Here is a 20,339-nt window from a genome sequence, read left to right as displayed (position 1 = left end):
AGCAAAACACGACAATCTTAAGCTATGCGATTTCTAAAAGAAAGTTTTTACTCTAAGAGATCCTAGAGGAAATTAAAGGTTAACTTCACAAGACGCTCGTGTTTTTCCCTAGTTTAGGTCTCTTCGATCCCCGACAGTGGCGCCAAATGTGGGATTACTATTTTTTGCCAAAGTGAACACTTTTACGAACTTCAACTCTCCACTATGGCCATAAGAAATACCCGTTTCAAAAATTTATACCCCTTGTATTATCTCTGTTCAAGAATATGTTTTGAATATTAAATCTTTACAAACTAAGAAAAAATAAAAACATTTCTATAGAGGAACTATGTACATTGATAAGTGTACAAGCGTGTATGTTACAAACTCTCACAAATCCTTATTCTTTGTTATATCAATGAATAAGATTACATGTTAGGTGATGGGTAAAAAATAATGGGTTAGTAATGGCGGGTTAGTGATGATAATGAATCCCTCGCAAATCCTTATTCTTTGTATTATCAATGAGTAAGGTTGCACATTAGGCGATAATGGTATGGCCAATTGGCATGAATCCCAACAATCTTCCACTTGAAGGCCCGCGTGGCCTAAGTGGCCTATGTATGTACAACCATGAATCATTCCAGTGGCTTCATCCTACACCCATTATTTCAATGCAATGTGCAAACTGCTCTGAGGCTAGGCTCTTTGTGAGAGCATCTGCAAGGGTTTCATCCGTATGAACCTTGACTATGTCAATGCGTTTACTAGCCAATATGTCCTGTATCACATGATACATGACTTTGTTTTGACTTGGACTCCGCTGCTGCAATATCACTCTGACTATTACAATACAACACTTGAGTCTGATAAATGCCAAGATCTCCCACTAAGCTAACCATATAGCTTCCATCCTAGCAACATACTCTACCTTTGTGGTGGAAGATGAAATGCAATCTTGGAGACATGATCTCCATGACACGGTTGCTCTAGAAAATAGAAATACATAGCCAAACATGGACCTTAAACTATCCACACAACCCGCATAGTCCGCATCCATGTAACCCACTATGGATGCATCATTGTTGCACAACGTAAGCGCTTGCTTGTTGTACCTTAATGTATCTCAAAATATGCATCACTACCTCCCAGTGCTTCTTACTAGGATTTTCCATAGATCTGCTAACCACTCTCGCTACAATTTTGGTTTGGTGGCTACCATGGTGTATATAAGACTGCCTAATGGTGAAGCATATGACATATTTTTTATTTTTTATTTCTCAGTATCAAACTTGGGAGCATCATTCTTGCTAAGTTTTTCATATGCTTACATTGGGGTACTGAATGTAGCCTTTCCCCATTGCAACCTTGTGGAATAAGTTTCCTAAGAACTCTAGTATTCCACGTTTTGTATCCCTCTTGATACACATACCAAGAAAGTGACTCGCATCTCCTAAATCCTTCATAGCAAACTACATGCTAAGTGATTTCTTCAAGATGGAAATCTCCTCTTTAGACTTTCTGGCAATGATCATATCATTGACATAAATTATAGTCCAAGCACAAGACACGATGTTGTCTTCTGGACTATTGGAGAGCAAATCTCATCAAAATCCATGCCTTTCTTTTGCTTGAATCCTTTAGCAAACAATCTAGCCTTATACTTAGGCTACATGATTTTCTATAGTGTATTTATTCTTATATACCTATTTTCAAGGCAAGGCTTGTTTGCCCTCTAGCAGCTCTGTCAATTCCCAAGTCTCATTTCTTATGATTGAGCTATATTCAAATTTCATTGTATGCTCCCACTTCACGCTATCTTCCACTTGAATAGGCTCTTGGTAGTAAGTAGGCTCTCCAAGGTTAGTGACAGATAAATAGTCTAACCTTGGCTAAAAATTCTCATGGAATTAACTTGGTTGAAAATGCTCAAGGGTTCAAGAGACTTGTGTAGATCTCTTCACTGCCTGATTGCTAGACTTTACTCTCTCTAGAGCAATACTAGTGGTAGGAACATCACTAGTAGACTGAGCTATTTTTTTAATTTCACTTGAGGCTACGTCTTTGAATCTAACCTTGTGATACTCAACCTCATTAGTAGGGTGTTCGTGCATCTTTGACTCATTGAAGATGACTATGAGTTGCAAATGACCTTTCTAGATTTCGGGTGCTAGAGACAATAGTCCATCTCTCCATTTGCACCATATCCATGAAGATGCATTTTTGTGTGATTTGGGATCTAGCTTTCTGCCTAGCTTGTTAGGGACATGTGAGAATACCTCACACCCAAATATAGGTCAACTATCATAGTTTGGCTTCTTGCCAGTCCACATCTTGTGAAAAATCCTATAAATCAATGCCATACTAGGCGAACAGTTTATGATGTAAACTGTTGTCATAATAGCCTCTCCCAAAACTCTAGAGGTACGTTCGTTGTAGACAACATGATTGTGACTCTCTCTTGGATTGCTCTATTCATATGCTTAACAATGCCATTTTGAGCAAGTGTGTACGATGCAGTAAACTTTTTTCTAATGCCTATTTTTAATAAATATTTTCATCTGTGCTTTATAGCTTATGAATCGGACTTGTACATCATGAGTTATGAGCATCCGAAATGGGCGGCCTCAATTGAGAAAGTGATTGCGGGTGCATGCAATAAGGGCAATTGGGTCAACTTGATAATTTGAATTAGAAATGCTGAGGTTTGATTAGATGTAGCCGAGATGATGGGATTCAAGCCGTGGTGTTACGGTGTGTCATTCGGTGACCAGAGCAGCAAGGAATGCCCGAGGAAAATTTTTCCGAGAAGCTCTCCTGCTTGGGGGAGAAGTTGGAAATTTTTGGGCATGAGGGAGTTGGGAGGAGTGAGGAGGAAGTTGCCAAGTGTCATGGGGATTATCCCATATGGGAAGGAAAAAGTGGAAGGTGGAGGGTATATACTCTAAAGGGGGAGTACCCTTTAGGTGTATCACTTGATGCAAGCTTGGCTTGATGGGCTCGTGGGCTCCTTGGGAAGAGATGGCGCCTTTTCCAGCTGTCCACACTTCCTGGACAGGCCTGCGCTTGGTCCAATTTTTGGTTCTCGACCACTTGCCCCCACCCCATTCCCTTGGTCAAAGGGTCACCAACACCTCATTTTTTGCCAAAAAAGTATTTCTACAGGCAGAGAATGTAAAAGGGATGTGGATCCTTATGGACAAGTGCCTATGTATGTGCAAATTGTGGACATCACTTGAGGTGGTCATATAATTGGATTGCAGCCTTTGGAGGGTCGTGAGGTTCTGTGAAGCCAAGCACTGGGGCCGGGGTACCCAGTGTGAGGTGGATTAGGTACTAGAGCGATCCATCGACATCCCTTGAGCTTTCGACGTCACATGTAAGTGTTTTTGTGGCAATCAAACATGGCGGATGAGTTTCCATAGTTTCATGGATTGCCTAATGAGAATGCACAGACTTTTATCAAAAAATTGAAAGTCAATTGCTTACAAAATATACTAGACCAAGCTATATTGTTGTGGTTGCTGCAATACAGTTTACAGGATGAGGCAAAAGTTTGGTTACACAATCATGAAGAGTTGGTGAAGGCACAAACTCCAGGGGTGGTTTTGGACTACAATCGTGTGAAGCAAGATTTCTTGGAACAATACAGATCCATTGAAGTGCCTGATTAAGTTTGGCATGAAATTTTAGGGTACACTCGAAAGGTTAGTCAAAATGTTGATGATTTTGTCATGCAGTTCACCCGTTTATGGGATAAATGGCCCTGAGCTTTGGGGAATGAAATTCCTCCATCCATGTTAAAGAAGGACGGTTTTGTGGGAAACTTAAAAGAAAGTCTGAAGTTCAAAGTTGAGTTGAAAAGATCCGCTACCTTCGAGGAAGCAGTCACTATTGCTAGGGAGAAAGAATGGAAGGCTCAAAGACTCAATGAGTATGGAAAAGCGGTCCCTGTGCAGAGTGATGGTGGCCAAAAGGAGGAAAATCAGGCACATGCTAGAGCCTACCAACATGCTCAGAGGGTTGCTAATACTGAATAGTTACAATAAAATATGCAAGACATGATGACCATGATGCAGGAATTGCGACTTAGTGTTCTTGGAGGTGGAGGTGGTCGTGGTCGTGGATGTGGTAGAGGAATGACCTAGGCATGTGAAGCTCAACCCAATGCTAATGCGGGTCGTGGACAAGGCGTCTTTGAGCCACAATGGAGATTCATCCCTACCTGTTATAATTGTGGTGAACTTGGTCATATCATCACTTATTGTTCAAAGCCAACAAGGATGGGAGGTGATATGTCCACACTTCCCCAACAGATTCCTATCAGGGATAATGATTATGCATTGGATATATGGGGAGATCAAGGTACTGAACATGAAAATCAGGCCTCAACCTCTGGTGGTCATGTGGGTATTGTGCGGGTTGAAAAGAAAGAAGCAGAATGTTGTCCGTAGGAAAAAGAGAGAGGGAAGTCTATGCCGCTCCTGGTCCTCGCAAAAAGAAAGGGAAAGAGAAAGAGGTGAAGATGCCAAAGGCAAGAGGAAGAGAAGACCCCGTAGACGGTTTGAAGTAGCAAATTTACCTATGGGAGAAGGCCAAACAGCTTAAAGTTTAAAAAGGAAAACGTGATTGGGAGGAAAGCAGATTTTACTTTTGGACAGCTGATGAATATGGTGCCCAGACTCAAGAGGCAGTGGAAGTCACTAATGAATCCAGAGAAAGAGTCGAAGCATGGACAAGTCAGAGTGTTGGATGTGGGACAGTTACCCAACATTTGTCATGTGGTGAACGCTTGGCATAAAGTTGTGGGCATGGGAGAGGCCTACATTGGTGGAGGTGCTCAAGTTTGTGTGATCACACAGTCATGTGTTGAGAGACTGGGTCTTATTACATGCGGAAGCTCTGGGTTTTGGATTCAACTAGCAAACCATGCCAAAGTGAAGTGTTTGGGGATTATTAAGAATTTGGAAGTTGAAGTCTTTAACGTGAAGGTTATAGGAAACTTTCATGTTATGCCAGCTGGCCTGGTAGCTTCTCGTCTCATTTTGGAACAACCTTGGTTGAGAGTTGTTGGTGCTATGCAAGATTGGGGCAAGGGCACAATCTGTGTGTATGGTAGAAAGGGTGAAGAGAGGGTGTTTACCTATGACACTAGAAGATGTGAGCTAGAAGATAGTTCTAAAGATTCAAAAAGTAGCTCTGCTTCCAGTTCCAATGACGAGGGTGAAGTGTCATTCTTGTTGTTGGACGCGGAGAAGGGAGAACTAGGTGAGATATTGCAAGTGTCAGGGAATATAAATGCTTCAATCCATTTAGAGCAACTTGAAGAGTTGATGCAGCATAAATAGGAATTGCCAGTGAAGAAAGAAGGGAGTATTTAAACATGTTGGACAGGTTTCTAGATCTTTTCATCACTTCATACCAAGAAATAAGGGGTTTTGTTGGGGATCATGTGAAGATCGAGCTAGTTTAAAGGGAAAAGACAATACGACAGAAATTAAGAAGGATGGGTAAGAAGCGAATGAATGCTTTTAAAGGAAGAAGTGGTAAACTCTTGGATGCAGGGTTCATTGTGCCAGCTGATAATGCTGAATGGATGAGCCTTGTAGTGGTCACTCCAAAGAAAGATGAATGTTGGAGAGTTTGTGTTGATTACAAGCTATTAAATGCAGTGACCAAGAAATATCTTTACCCTTTGCCTTTCATTGATCAACTTTTAGATGTAGTGGTTGGCTTTGAAAGATATAGTATCTGTGTCAGCTTATCCTTGCTCTTGAAGATCGGAAAAAGACTACTTTTATCACGCCATGGGGTTGTTTCTGCTTTTGTTGCCTTCCTTTTGGGTTGACAAATGGGCCTGGAGCTTTTGAAAGAAAAGTGGATTGGGTCCTTACCCCGTTCCTTGGGAAGTTTGTCAAAGGATTCATAGATGATTATACATTTCCAGGAAAGAGCATGTTCAAAAGATTGAAATGACTTTTGCAAGGTATGATGAATGCGGGGGTCAGCTGAACCCTAAGAAATGTCATTTGGCACAGCCACGGGTCAAGCTTCTTGGACATGTGATTTCAAAAAATGGGATTGAAGCAGATCCAAAGAAAGTGGAGGCTTTGTTGTTGCTGTCATCTCCAAAAGATACCAGACAGTTGGCCACTTTCATACAAAAGGTTAAATATATGTTTCATTTCATACCTTTGGCATCACAATTATTGTATCCGTTGTAGCAAGTAGTTAAGAATGATCCCTTGGAGTGGTCTCCTGACTATGACAATGTTTTTGACAAAGTCAAAGAGGTTCTGAGTACACTACCCATTATGCAAGCTCCTAACTTGGAAAAGGAGTTTTATGTTAACCCATCAGTGGGAGATGATGCCATTGGGGCCATATTATTGCAAAAGGGGAAGGAATCTCAGTATATGAAGCTTGTTCATTATGCTAGCAGAGTGTAAACTCCTCATGAAAGAGATTTTTCTAAAATTAAATTGGTGATGATCAATATGGTTTATGCTTGCAGACGATTCAGACACTACTTGCTGCAAAAGTCATTCACCTTTCTCACCAGTTATTCATTGCTTCCCCATTTGTTTGATAATTCAAATATATTAAAAATAGTGATGATGAAATGGGTTATTGATCTTCAGGAGTTTGAGTTCACCTTTTTGGTGGAGGAGAGTACTCAAGCTACCCTGGCAGATTTACTCACTTATAAAGACACTCCGGTTTTGGTTAAAGAAGAGGTGGTGCAAAAGAAGAAAGTCGAGACTCTTGCCATCTCTGATGCTTCACTGCTATACTTTGATGGTTCTTATTGAAGTAGTCATGATGCTGCTTCAAGAGGCATCGTCATTTATGATGCACAAGAAAAGCTTGTAAGGAAGCAAGGGCTGAAACTTGATGCAAAAAGTAACAATGAAGTAGAGCACATGGATCTTGAAGGTGGTTTACACATTTGCTTTTACAGTTGGGAATTAGACGCTTGCATATAAAAGGAGATTCCTTGTTGGTCGTGAAGCAAGTAATGGGAGTATGGAAGAATAAGAATCCTAAACTGAAGAATTTATGCTTCAAGGTGAAATCGTTGCTCAAAAAGTTTGAAGTATGGAGTTTGCAGCATATTGAGAGGTCTCAAAATGAAGAATCTCATGATGGTTCCCAAGAAATGATCACTTGTGTGTTTGTGCTGAAGGCAAATGCCCCTTTATATCATGGGAGAAAAGTGTAATCAAGGAGATGGATTTTTTGTTGACAGGTGTCCTACCTGAAGTTTTACCATCCTCCAAAAAGTATGGGTTTATAAAAAAATCCAGGAAAACAAAATGCTTGATGATGTGCTTTACATGGAAGGAAGTGATTTGGTTTTGTGTCGTGTGCCCTGGAAAGAGGAAATTTACAAGATTTTGGAAGAAAATCATGAAGGATCTTGTGGAGGCCATTTTTCCATGAAGATCATGTTGCATAAAATGTTGCAAGAAGGCTATGTATGGCCAAGCATTCAGCGCGATGTTAACCATTGGTGCAAGTCATATTTGCCTTGCCAGAAGATGGGAAAGAGAATTTTGAAGCTCGAAATGCAAAAGACGATTCTAGATTTTGATGTGTTTGAAAAATGGGGTCTTGATGCTATGGAACCCTTACCTATGACTAGCAAAATAAATGCTTACATTTTGACAATAGTGGATTACATTAGGTGAAATTTGGACTCACAAAGGGGCCTTTAAGGAGTTTGACTTTACCTCTCTCTACCAAAACGGACGCATGGATAAATTTTTGCAAACAAACGCCAAAGTTGGTGGAGGTTTGACAGTTAGAATATCCTCTTCAAGCTCTATCTACTGATATATACCACGCCAGAGATTTCTCATATTTTAGAAGATTATTATTTTGATTCACCTATGATGTGACAACTCTGCCGAAATCATCTTCTAAAATATGAGGAATCTCATGGTATGCTATATATCAGTAGATAGAGCTTGAAGAGGACATTATAATTGTCAAACCTCTGCCAACTTTGGATTTTGTTTGCAAAAATTTATCCATGCACCCGTTTTGGTAGAGAGAGGTAAAGTCAAACTGCTTAAAGGGCCCCTTTGTTTGTCCAAATTTCACCTAATGTTTGTCAGGATGGGCAGAAGCCAAGGCTGTCAAAATAGATTACCATTAGATAAATGGAAAAAATTTGTTTGTGAGCATATATGTTGCAAGTTTGGTGTGCCCCTAGAGCTACTTTCTGATAGAGGACCAAGATTTAGAGCAGAGTTGTTTGATTTCTTATGCGAAAAGCTCAATATACAGCATATGTACATTTCTCCTTATTATCCACAATGCAATGGTCTCAATGAGAGGTTCAATGGAGAGTTGGTGAAGATCTTAACAAAGATGACCCAAACTCATGGGAAGACTTGGAGTGGGCCTACAGAACTGCTATCAAAACGAGCACATGATTTTCTCCTTACCACTTGGTTTATGGCAAGGAAGCTTTATTGCCAATTGAACTGGAGATTCCTGCACTCAAGTTATTGTCATTGGAAGATGAAGAGCAAACAAATACTTTGTAGAAAAGGGTGTTGGATCTACAATGTTTACAATTGGACAGAGTTGTAGCTTTGAACTACTATGAAGAAGTGACAAAGAAGGCTCAGCTAAAGGCTAATGAATGCGTACAGGATAAGGGAATTGAAAAGGGTGATCTGGTGTTGTGATACATAGTAAGTTGCACAATACCTTTCAGAAAAAGTTTCAAATCAAATGGGAAGGTCCTTTTATTGTTGTCAAGAAGTTTGATAATGGCACATATCAATTAGCAGATTTGAGTGGTGCACATCATTAATATCGTGTTAATGGTTATAGATTGAAGAAATATCTGGCACGTTTGATGACAATTGCGACAGATGAGATGCTATCAATACAGGAAGAGTGTGTGGAAACATCTGAGAATATAAATGAGGTTTCTGGGAATGAGCTGCAACAGTTGTTCACCCTAGGAACCTCTGCTTGTCATGAATGATCAAGCAGGCTAGGGAGGGTTGGCAAGCTGTGTCATGCATTTTTTGGATGAGCATAAAGTCACTAGGTCATGCCTAAAATCTTGCCCACTAGCCTCATGTATATATGTGTAGATAGCCTTGCAAGTTTTGGAAGTGGCCCAGTAAAAATTCATGTATAAAGATGTGATTTTGCCAAGCTTGGGTGCTGATGTTTGAGTCCCCAAACATGGTATAAATATTTTTAGCCGTGCTTTATAGCTCATCGGACTTGTACATCATGACTTATGAGCATCCGAAGTGGGCGGTCCCAACTGAGAAAGTGATTGCGGGTGCATGCGACAAGGGCAACTAGGCCAACTTGATAATTTGAATTAGGAATGCTGAGGTTTGAGAATTCTAGATGTAGCCGAGATGATGGGCTTCGAGCCGTGTGTTACGATGTGCCATTCGGTGACCAAAGCAGCAAGTTATGCCTGAGGAAAATTTATTCAAAGCTCTCCTGCTTGGGGGAGAAGCTGTAAGTTGGGAGGAGTGAGGAGGAAGTTGCCAAGTGTCATGGGGATTATCCAATACGGGAAGGAAAAAGTGGAAGGTGGAGGGTATATAGCCTAAAGGGGGATTATCCTTTAGGTGTATCACTTGAACCAAGCTTGGCTTGATGGACTCGTGGGCTCCTTGGGGAGAGATGACGCCTTTTCCAGCTGTCCATACTACCAGTCCCGGCGCTTGGTCCAATTTTTGGTCCTCGACAGGCTTGCCCCCACCCATTCCCTTGGTCAAAGGGTCATTGACACCTCACTTTTTGCCCCAAAAAGGCAAAAAATGAGCCAATTAAAAGGTTCCTACAAATGAAGCCTTGTCGGTTGAGAAGAGAGAGAAGATTTTGGGGGAATAAAAGATAAGAGAGCCCCGATCTTAATAGCTGCAAGACCTGTACAACTTCCAGAGAGCTCATTTTTGAGCAAGAAAGAGTACACCCCCGATTTGGAGCTGTGAGGTCCCCACCCCGTTGTCTCAAACGACGGATTTGATGGTAAACCTAGTGGCCACTAGATCTACAGCGGAAGCAAACAAAGTGGTTTATGGTTCATCTAGCGGACCATCTCTCATCACAAAGTGAATCAAGTTCGAGCCTACTAGCATCAAGATCTAGTTCCACCCCGCAGGGGAATCGTGATTAAGTTATCTAGCGATCCTAAGACCCACCTTCCAAGAGGAGAGAAGTCTCGAGTGCCTTTTTCCCCATAGATTTCAGAGGCACGTACACTTGAGACTTCGCCGCTCTAGAGGCAATGAGTAATACTAGTGTCGATTTATAACACTATGGGTGTGAGGTCCCCACCCCGCCACATCAAATAGCGGATCTGATGGTGAACCTGGTGGCCACTAGATCTATAGAGGAAGTAAACAAAGTGGTTGAGGGTTCAGCTAGCGAACGATCTCCCATCACAAAGTGAGTCGAGGTCGAGCCTACTAGCAATGAGATCTAGCTCCACCTCGCAGGAGAAGCGTACTTAAACTATCTAGCGATCCTAAGACCCACCTTCCAAAAGGAGAGAAACCCCGAGTGCCTTTTTCCCCATGTTTCAGAGGCACGTACTCTCGAGATTTCACCGCTCTAGGGCAATGAGTATTACTAATATCGAATTGAACACTATGGGGACAGAGAGTTCCCGACCAATCGGGACCACCCATCTCATAGGCATTGGCAACCTGAGCCAAGCCCCCACTTTCCACCCCCACACTCACACTTCCTTGTGTGACCTAATTACTACCACAATGATTGTTCAACATAAACATTCCTTGATTAATTTCGAATCACATTGTTCGTTAGGACAGCCCTTCAACCAGTATTGCAAAGAACACCAAGACAGTATTCTAGTAAAAATTCTACTCAAACTTATTCATTAAAATTCCAATGTTCTGGAGGTACAACATCCCCCCTCCAGCGAGAGTTTACTCCTCCCGTTGTTGCCTAGCTGCCCATACAACTAGGTATGTCCACCGCATAGAAAGCACAACATGGACACTCCCACAGCATAGAAAGCAAGTCGTGGGTTTCCACCGCATAGAAAGCAAGTCGTGGGTATCCACCGCATAAAAAGCAAGTCGTGGATTCAAGAGCCCTTAACGAGGAACTCTACCCCCTGTGATCAGTAGGGGGGTCAGGACTGATTCAACATTGGAAAATATAATGAACATGTCAAGCTAAATTTTCCCTAGCAGACATTCTTTCCTATTGCAAACAGCATACCCATCAATCATTTCTTTCCTACTTTAGACTGTAATGTACAAATGAGTTCAGTGCCGAGGTTTCGTCGGCTTTCTCCAACATGCTTTGGGGATATGTTCATTCCTAACTAAACGTGTGCAATGTTAATTCAAATGACTTGAATAAAATTATGACCTACCTCTTCCATTTCTTCGTCAATGGCCCATGAGATGGCCGGTATCTGTTCGTCCATGGGAGCTTTCCCCTTTCCATTGACATTGCTTGTTCCCGCCTCGCGGTCGTGGGCACCACCGAAGCGAGTTCTCTTAACCGGGGCCATTTTACTCACTACTTTAAATGATAAACTTGAAAAAGAGCTAAAGTCCGAGAGCATCATAACAACCCAATTGGCATATTAGAATCATTAATGAATCCACCTTATGCAAGAGATTTGATTTTTCCTTCGAGACCTAGCAATTTTATGGGTAGTTCTTTACTTGCCCTATGGGAACTAGCTCTAAGTTAATCACTTGGCTTAGATGATTAAGAGGTTAACTGACTCTCACACTTAGTAGCAAGCTTAGGAACTCTCCCAAGACTCCCACAAGGCAAGAGGCGCCCCCTAGCTGCTAAAGTTGAGCTAGAGTGGGTTGGAATCTGTTCCCACACAGCCTCGGGCCCCCGGAGCCTCCCCGGACAATTTTGGGAAAATTTGGTTCTAGGTTAAAACGAATCATACGAGTCGGATTTTGATGCCGAAAAATGCTATAGCAAAATCTAACTAAGGCGTACCAACCCGAGTACCTGCCATATTTAGCAGCCTCCCGGGGTCCGAAAATGCATTTTTTCCAAATTTGAGGTACGGGTGCAGGTTTTCGAGACGGTCAAAACTGGACGGGTCGGGTGACCAAAAACTTACTATTTTTGGAAATTTTTTACAAAAATTATTTTAATTCACATTTTTAAGCTTTAAAACATTCTAAACATCATGGCACTGACAGAATTCGGAAAATTGCTAAAAATAGTAACTTTTTCCATTATGTTCATTTCATGGTACAATGGTGCTCTTTTTGGGTCGGGTCAGAGACCTTACAACCTCCCCAACGTGAAGAATTTGAGATGTCCTCATCTCAAGAATGTGTTTGGGTAATATTTTATGAGCGTTGGTTTGTCCTCCCAAGTTGCATCTTCTTTAGGATAATCCTTCCACTTTACTAGATGCTCCGTGATAGTTATGTTGCGTAACTTCCTTTCCCCTATTTCAAGTACATAGTCAGGTTGGAGCTCGAGAACTCCTTGTGCTGGCATGACTATCTCATCTGAGTCCAAGAATTGATCATGATTAGGAATATAGGGTTTGAGTAAGCTGACGTGGAATACATCATGAACCTTCAAGTTTGCAGGTAACTTTAACTTGTAAGCCTGGTCACTCACAACCTTAACGATCTCAAATGGTCCCACAATACCTTGGGCTTAGCTTCTTATATCTGCCTAGTGATAAGTTTCTTTTCTTCGGTCGGACTCGCAGAAAAACCTTATCCCCTTCTTTGAAAGTTCTTTCCGAACGGTTCTTATCTGCATAGTGTTTCTGTCTATCCTGAGCGGCCTGAATGTCCTGGCGAATAGCTCTAGTCTGTGCTTCCATATCTTCTAACATCTTCCTAGATGCTTCTACCCTGATGGTTGGATCAGAGAATTTCAGTGGTGCTAAACAATCTTGTCCATAAAGAGCTTTGAAAGGTGACATTCCAATGCTTCTGTGTTCGAAAGAGTTGTAAGCATACTCCACCAAAGGTAGATATTGTAACCACTTCTTTCGCTCTTGCGAACAATAGGCTCTGAGAATGTCCTCGATGACTTCATTAACTCTTTCAGTTTGTCCATCTGTCTGTGGATGATACGATGTACTGAAAGCTAATTGTGACCCAATAGATTGGAAAAGAGAAGTCCAAAATTTTGATGTAAACTTGGCATCTCTATCACTGATGATACGCTTGGGTAGTAGACCATGTAGCCTAAAAATCTCCTTGATGAATACCCGGCTAACATCTGAAGCAGTAAAGGTTGTCTTTACGGGTATTAGATGAGCCACTTTTGTGAGCATATCAACAACCACAAAAACAGAATCATAACCTCTTGTAGAAGGTAATCCTATAACAAAATCCATACTGATGCATTCCCATTTCATCTGGGGTATGTCAAGAGGTTGAATTTGTCCTGGTAATTTGACCCTTTCAGCTTTTATCCGCTGACAAGAAAGACATTGCCTCACATAGCGAAGTATGTCTCCTTTCATTCCAGACCAAAAGTAACTCCTCATGACAGCATGAAGAGTCTTAGCATAACCTGGATGTCCAGATGTAGGGCTATCGTGTGCATAATATCCTTCTTTAGAGCTGGGTCTCTGGGTACACAGAGTCTATGTCTGTAGTAAAGACATCCTCCCATAAGAGAGTAATCTTTAGCTTTAGGCATCTTATTCTGTTGAACTAATGATACTATACGTTGGTACTCTGGATCCACCAAGGATGCTTCCTTGATTCTATCCCAGATAGGGTTATTTGGAATAGAGATAGCGCCGAGACAAGATTTTCCGCTAAGACCATCTGCAACTGCATTTTCCTTTCCTGGTCTATACTTTATGTCAAGGTCATATTCCTGTAATAGCTCTATCCATTGCCGTTGTCGCATGTTGAGAATAGGTTGATTAAAAATCCATTTTAAGCTCTTGTGGTTTGTAACCAACTGAAACTTGCGTCCGAGAAGATAATGTCTCCATAACTTCAGTGCACGTATAACTGCTAAAAGTTTCAAATCATGAGTAGGGTAATTCTTCTCGTGATCCCTCAGCTTTCGCGAAGGATACACCACTGGTCTTCCTTCTTGAGTAAGAACTCCGCCTAGAGCAAATTTGCTAGCATCGATCGCTACTTCAAATTCCTTTACTGAAATCTAGAAGCTTTAAAATAGGAGCTACTCTTTTAGCTTAGCAAAGCTAGACTCGTGCTCGGTCTTCCATTCGATCCTCATTCCTTTCTTCAGGAGTTCCGTCAAGGGTGCAACAATACGTGCATAGTCCTTGACAAAAATCATGTACCAACCCGTTATTCCAAGAAATCGTCTTACTTCGCTGATGGTGGATGGTTGAGGCCAATCAATGATATCCTTGACTTTGTCTGGGTCTACTGAGATCCCTTGAGCCGATATGACAAATCCAAGATAGTTGACCTTTGGTGAGCAAAAAGTGCACTTCTTCTCTTTAGAGTAAAGTTGGTGATCCCGAAGAAGATCAAGTACTTTGCGAACATGGTCTGCCTCGTTCTTAGAATAGATCAGAATATCATCAAAGAAAACCAAGACAAAATCATCCAGATAAGGTCTGAAAATATCCTGCATAAGTCGATTGAAGCTTGCAGGGACATTTGTTAGACCAAAAGACATTATTGTGAATTCGTAGTGCCCATACCTAGTATTGAAAGCTGTCTTTGGAATATCTGATTCCTTGATCCTGATTTGGTAATATCCTGACCTTGGATCAATCTTTGTAAACATTTTGGCGCCATGGAGCTTGTCCACGAGTTCGTCAATCCTTGGAATTGGATACTTGTTCTTGACAGTTACCTGGTTTAGTCCACGATAATCTATGCATAACCTTAAGGTTCCATCCTTCTTCTTCTGAAAAAGAATTGGTGCACCCCAAGGAGAAGTACTGGGAATGCATGATTAAGGAATCAACCGCTAGTCACCATTGTAATTAAGAACAAGTCGGCATTGAGGTAGAGATGGTCAACTGCTTTTTATTGCCCCACAATGTTTAAACAAATAAATTAGAATCAATTAGCTCATAGATTAGGATGTAATTAGTGAAATCAATCCATCATTAATCACTAAGAAGGGAGAAACCCTCTCACCTATGCATAAGGTAAATCTGCAAACCTCTACTTCCATTAGGAAGTGATTAAGCATGCTGAATTCATATCTAGTAAATAGATTGAGAAGAAACCTGTAATTCTTAGCTATCTAGGCCAAAAAATTAACCTTAGGGCCAATTCCCATAGAACAAGTAAGGTGCTATCAAAAATATCTATGTCTTCAAGTAATCAAACCTCTCGTAAAAAGAGATTTGCTTATTAAAATTATTCTGTCATTTTGGTCGTATGTTACTCTCGAATGTTAGCCCTCTTTTTCCAAGTTGTCAATTAAGTAGTGAGTATAAAATGGCCCCGGTAAAGAGAACTCGTTTCGGTGGTTCCCACGACCACGAGGCGGGGACAAGCAACATGAATGGGAAAGGGAAATCTCCCATGGACGACCAAATACCGGCCAACTCACGGATCAATGACGAGGAAATTGAGGAGGTAGGTCACATTTTAATTCAAGTTTGTTTAATTTAACATTGCATACGATAACTTAGGAAAGAACATATCCCTAAACATGTTGGAGAAGTCCAACGGAAACCTTGGCATTTGAATTGAAATGTATATTAAATTCTAAGTAGGAAAGAATGGTTGTTGGATATACTGTTTGAGATAGGAAAGAATGTCTGCTAGGGAAAATTTAGCTCGGCCTGTTCATTTCTATTTCCAATGTTGAAACTAGTCTTGATCCCCCTACTGATCACAGGGGGCGGCTCGCGGTGATTTCGCAGTAGCTAGAGTTACTAGCTTAGGGCCTCTACCCATGACTTGCATTCTTTGCCGTGGGAACCCACGTCTTGCGTTCTATGCGGTGGGAATGTCCATGTCATGCGTTCTATGCTATGGACATACCTAGTTGTATGGGTAACTAGGCGACAACGGGAGGAGTAAACTCTCGCTGGAGGGGGGATGTTGTATCTCCAGAACATTGGAATTTTAATGAATAAGTTTTGAGTAAAATTTTTACTAGAGTTACTGTCTTGGTGCCGCTTTGCAATACTGGTTGAAGGGCTATCTTAATGAATGTTGTGAATCGGAACCTAATCAAGGAACTTATATGTTGAACAACCATTGTGGTAGTAATTAGGACACACAAAGAAGTGTGAGTGTGGGGGTGGAAAGTGGGGGCTTGGCTCGGGTTGCCAATGCCTATGAGGAGGGTGGTCCCCATTGGTCGGGAACTCTCCGTCCCCATAGTGTTATAAATCGACACTAGTATTACTCATTGCCCCTAGAGCGGCGAAGTCTCAAGTGTACGTGCCTTTGAAATCTATAGGGAAAAAGGCACTCGGTACTTCTCTCCTCTTGGAAGGTGGGTCTTAGGATCGCTAGATAAGTTAATCACGCTTCCCCTGCGGTGTGGAACTAGATCTCGATGCTAGTAGGCCCGAACTTGATTCACTTTGTGATGAGAGATGGTCCGCTAGATGAACCATAAACCACTTTGTTTGCTTCCGCTGTAGATCTAGTGGCCACCAGGTTTACAATCACATCCGTCGTTTGAGACGACGGGGTGGGGACCTCACAGCTGGTATCAGTGCTAAGCTTAGGTTAGACTGAGAAATAAAGTCGTATTGTTTGAATATTTAAAAGGAACTAAGGGTATATAGGTAGCTGATCCGAATTCCTTGCATTGGTGTTGGAGGAAGACCCCATGCTAGAATATCGGAAGTTCCTAGTGTTTGAGCTTATTTACGAACAAGCTCGACGATCCCCAGTTTACCAATTCAGGCGAGATGTCATGGAGATGTTGTTGAAGGTTCATACACCACACTCCACTCGCATCGATAGAGGATGGGGGCTAGATTGGACACATGAAGGAGGGGTTTACTACATCAACGCTCGGAAGCTAGGATGCCTGGCTACCGATTTAAAGAAAATACGTTGGGGAGAAGAGTTGAGGGTGGTGCATATAGTTTCTACTTGCTGCGTTCACATATGGACCTGACTGTCTCTGACGGCACCAATCAAACCCTCAACGAGTGGCTTTTGGAGAAGGTCACTAATGTAATCCTAGCAAACAGAGTTAGAACTTTTGGAGTACCGAAAGAATTATCCCGGCTCGACACCATAGTTTACTATCCACTCAAAGATGAGTATAGGAACTACTTCATGAATAAAGTAGAGTATCATGTGAACCTGACAACGCAACCTGCTAGGCGTATCTTATAAGCATTCCAAAAGCCATGTAATAAATTCATCATGAGTTATCCTAAACCTTGAGGGGTTTTGATTGTAATAAATATTCATCAATAAAGTGTTTTTGTCTCTGAGTCTCTATCTCTTGATAAAGTGGGATCTTGCATTTTATTTAAGTCTCGTGTCTATTTGAAATCCAAGTAATGGTATCAAGAATCTCATGTAACCCATGTAGGCACCGCCTGTGCTGCTCTCTAGTCGACGACGCAAGAGAAGAAGCTCCTCCTCAAACAAGCCCAATCTCCACTCTTTAAGGGAGAGGGGACAAATGTGGACAGAGATGCGGAAGTATGGATGGAGGCTATGGACGACTATTTGGAAGCTGCGGGAACCCAACCCGTGAATCAAACCATGCTTGCGATGTTCCGCTTGTCTGGCGATGCCAAGATTTGGTGGAAACAGCATTGGAGAGATCTGAACATCAAGGGATCTTCCTAGTCGTGGGAAGACATCAAGGCTGCAGCGATAGGGCGTTACTTACCACCCGCCTATAAAACCTTGAAGAAGAACGAGTTCTTTTCCCTTCGTCAGTTGACTTCTTTAGTCGAGGAGTATTACTCAAAGTTTGTTACTCTTCGAAGATATGCTCCTAGAATGAGTTTAGATCAGCAAGTAGCACTGTTCTGCCAAGGAATCATTGACCCCTTTAACAATCGGCTAGAAGCTCTCATGCCAACAACTTTTCAAGATGCCTTGCTAAGAGCTAAACCCTTAGCTATGGAGATTCAGAAGGTCAATCAGAATAGGAGGAATCATTTGGCAAAAAGGACAAGGACAAATATTTGGAATAACAGACCAGCCAACCAAGCATATGACTAGCGCCCTATTGTGGCTACCACCACAACTATGGAGTTCCCAAATGTTCGATGCTACGAATGCGGCGAGTTTGGGCATTACAGATCCAAGTGCCCCAAGAAGACTCAGGCAACCAGCGCCAATGCCATACCTTTGAATGTCTATGGGCGTGTCCAACCTAATGGAAGAGGAGTACATGGAAGGGTAAACAGAGGGCAAGGGCGTAGAGCTACTGCCAGAGTGAATTCCGCAGTGGTACAACCAACTGTGGGAGATGAAGCAGAGGAGAGAGAAACCTTGCATGCTGCAATTGAAAACCCCAATGGTTGCGAGCAATACGCAGTCATTCATACGCCAGGATCTCTTAGAGGTGAACCAGTTAACTTCCTTATAGATTGTGGCAGCACTCTTTAATTTCTTTCACCCAGATGCATGAGGAAGCTAAAGCTAGATAAGTATCCAACAAGCAAACTAGTTGTAGAGTTAGCAAACGGCAAGGAAGTAGTATCTCAACACTCTGCAGGAAAAATCGACTTTGATCTAGGGGGACACCCAACGTCTGCCCAATTTTGAACCCTACCCTTAGGATTCTTTGATGGGATACTACCTTTACAGATAACTTGGGTAATGAAGTCTTAATCCAGGGGGCAAATGGGAGACCTAGGGCTACTCTAGTTAAGGCCAGCAGACTTTTGAAGGGACTGAGAAAGGGGTAGCAAATTTATGCGATAAATCTCAACAAGGTAGACCAATCAGATACCACACTTTGACCAAATTGGTTGAGGGAGTATGATGATGTATTCCCTGAAGACGTTACGAATGTTCCACCACATAGAGAGGTAGATCATGAGATTGAGACTATCCTTGGATGTGAATCTATCTCAAAGTGACCTTATAAAATGTCACTTCCAGAGGCCATCGAACTCAAGGAACAACTTAGGAAACTCACTGAACAAGGATTCATTCGACCTAGTACTTCTCCTTGGGGTGCACCAATTCTTTTTCAGAAGAAGAAGGATAGGACCTTAAGGCTATGCATAGATTACCGTGGACTGAACCAGTAACCGTCAAAAACAAGTATCCAATTCCAAGGATTGACGAACTCTTGGATAGACACCATGGCACCAAAATGTTTACAAAGATTGATCTAAGGTCGGGATATTACCAAATCAGGATCAAGGAATCACACATTCCAAAGATATATTTCAACACTATGTATGGACACTACGAATTCACAGTAATGTCTTTTGGCCTAACAAATGCTCCTGTAAGCTTCACTAGACTTATGCAGGATATTTTCAGACCTTATCTGGACGATTTTATCTTGGTTTTCTTTGATGACATTCTAATCTATTCTAAGAACGAGGCAGATCATGAAAAACATGTTCGCAAAGTACTTGACCTTCTTCGAGAACACCAACTTTACGCTAAAGCGAGCAAGTGTACCTTCTGCTCGCCAAAGGTCAATTATCTTGGATTTGTTATATCGACCGAAGGGATTTCAATGGACCCAGATAAAGTCAAGGATATCTTTCATTGGCCTAAAGCATCCACCGTCAGCGAAGTAAGGGAATTTCTGGGGATAACGGGATGGTACATGATTTTTGTCAAGGACTATGCACGTATTGCTGCACCTTTGATGGAACTCCTGCAGAAAGGAATGAGAATCTAATGAAAGACCGAGCACGAGTCTAGTTTTGCTAAGTTAAAAGAATTCTTGGTCTCAGCTCCTATCTTAAAGCTTCTAGATTTCAGTAAGGAATTTGAAGTAGCAACCGATGCTAGCAAATTTGCTTTAGGCGGAGTTCTTACTCAAGAAGGAAGACCGGTGGCTTATACTTCACGAAAGCTAAGGGATCATGAGAAGAATTATCCTACTCACGATTTGGAACTTTTAGCGGTTATACATGCGTTGAAGTTATGGAGACATTATCTTCTCGGACGCAAGTTTCAGCTAGTTACAGACCATAAGAGCTTAAAATGGATTTTTACCCAACCTATTCTCAATATGCGACAACGGCGATGGATAGAACTCTACAAGAATATGACCTTGACATAAAGTATAGACCAGGGAAGGAAAATGCCATTGCAGATGGACTATGCCGAAAATCTTTTCTCGGAGCTATCTCTATTCCAAATAACCCTATCTGGGATAGAACTAAAGAAGCATATTTGGTAGATCCAGAATACCAACATATAGCATCATTAGTCCAGCAAAATAAGATGCCTGAAGCTAAAGATTACTCTCTTATG

The sequence above is a fragment of the Adiantum capillus-veneris genome, chromosome 18 (assembly GCF_014529385.1).
Source record: "Adiantum capillus-veneris isolate H3 chromosome 18, ASM1452938v2, whole genome shotgun sequence".
Taxonomy (NCBI): Eukaryota; Viridiplantae; Streptophyta; class Polypodiopsida; order Polypodiales; family Pteridaceae; genus Adiantum; species Adiantum capillus-veneris.
Note: the sequence above shows the minus strand (reverse complement) of the source record.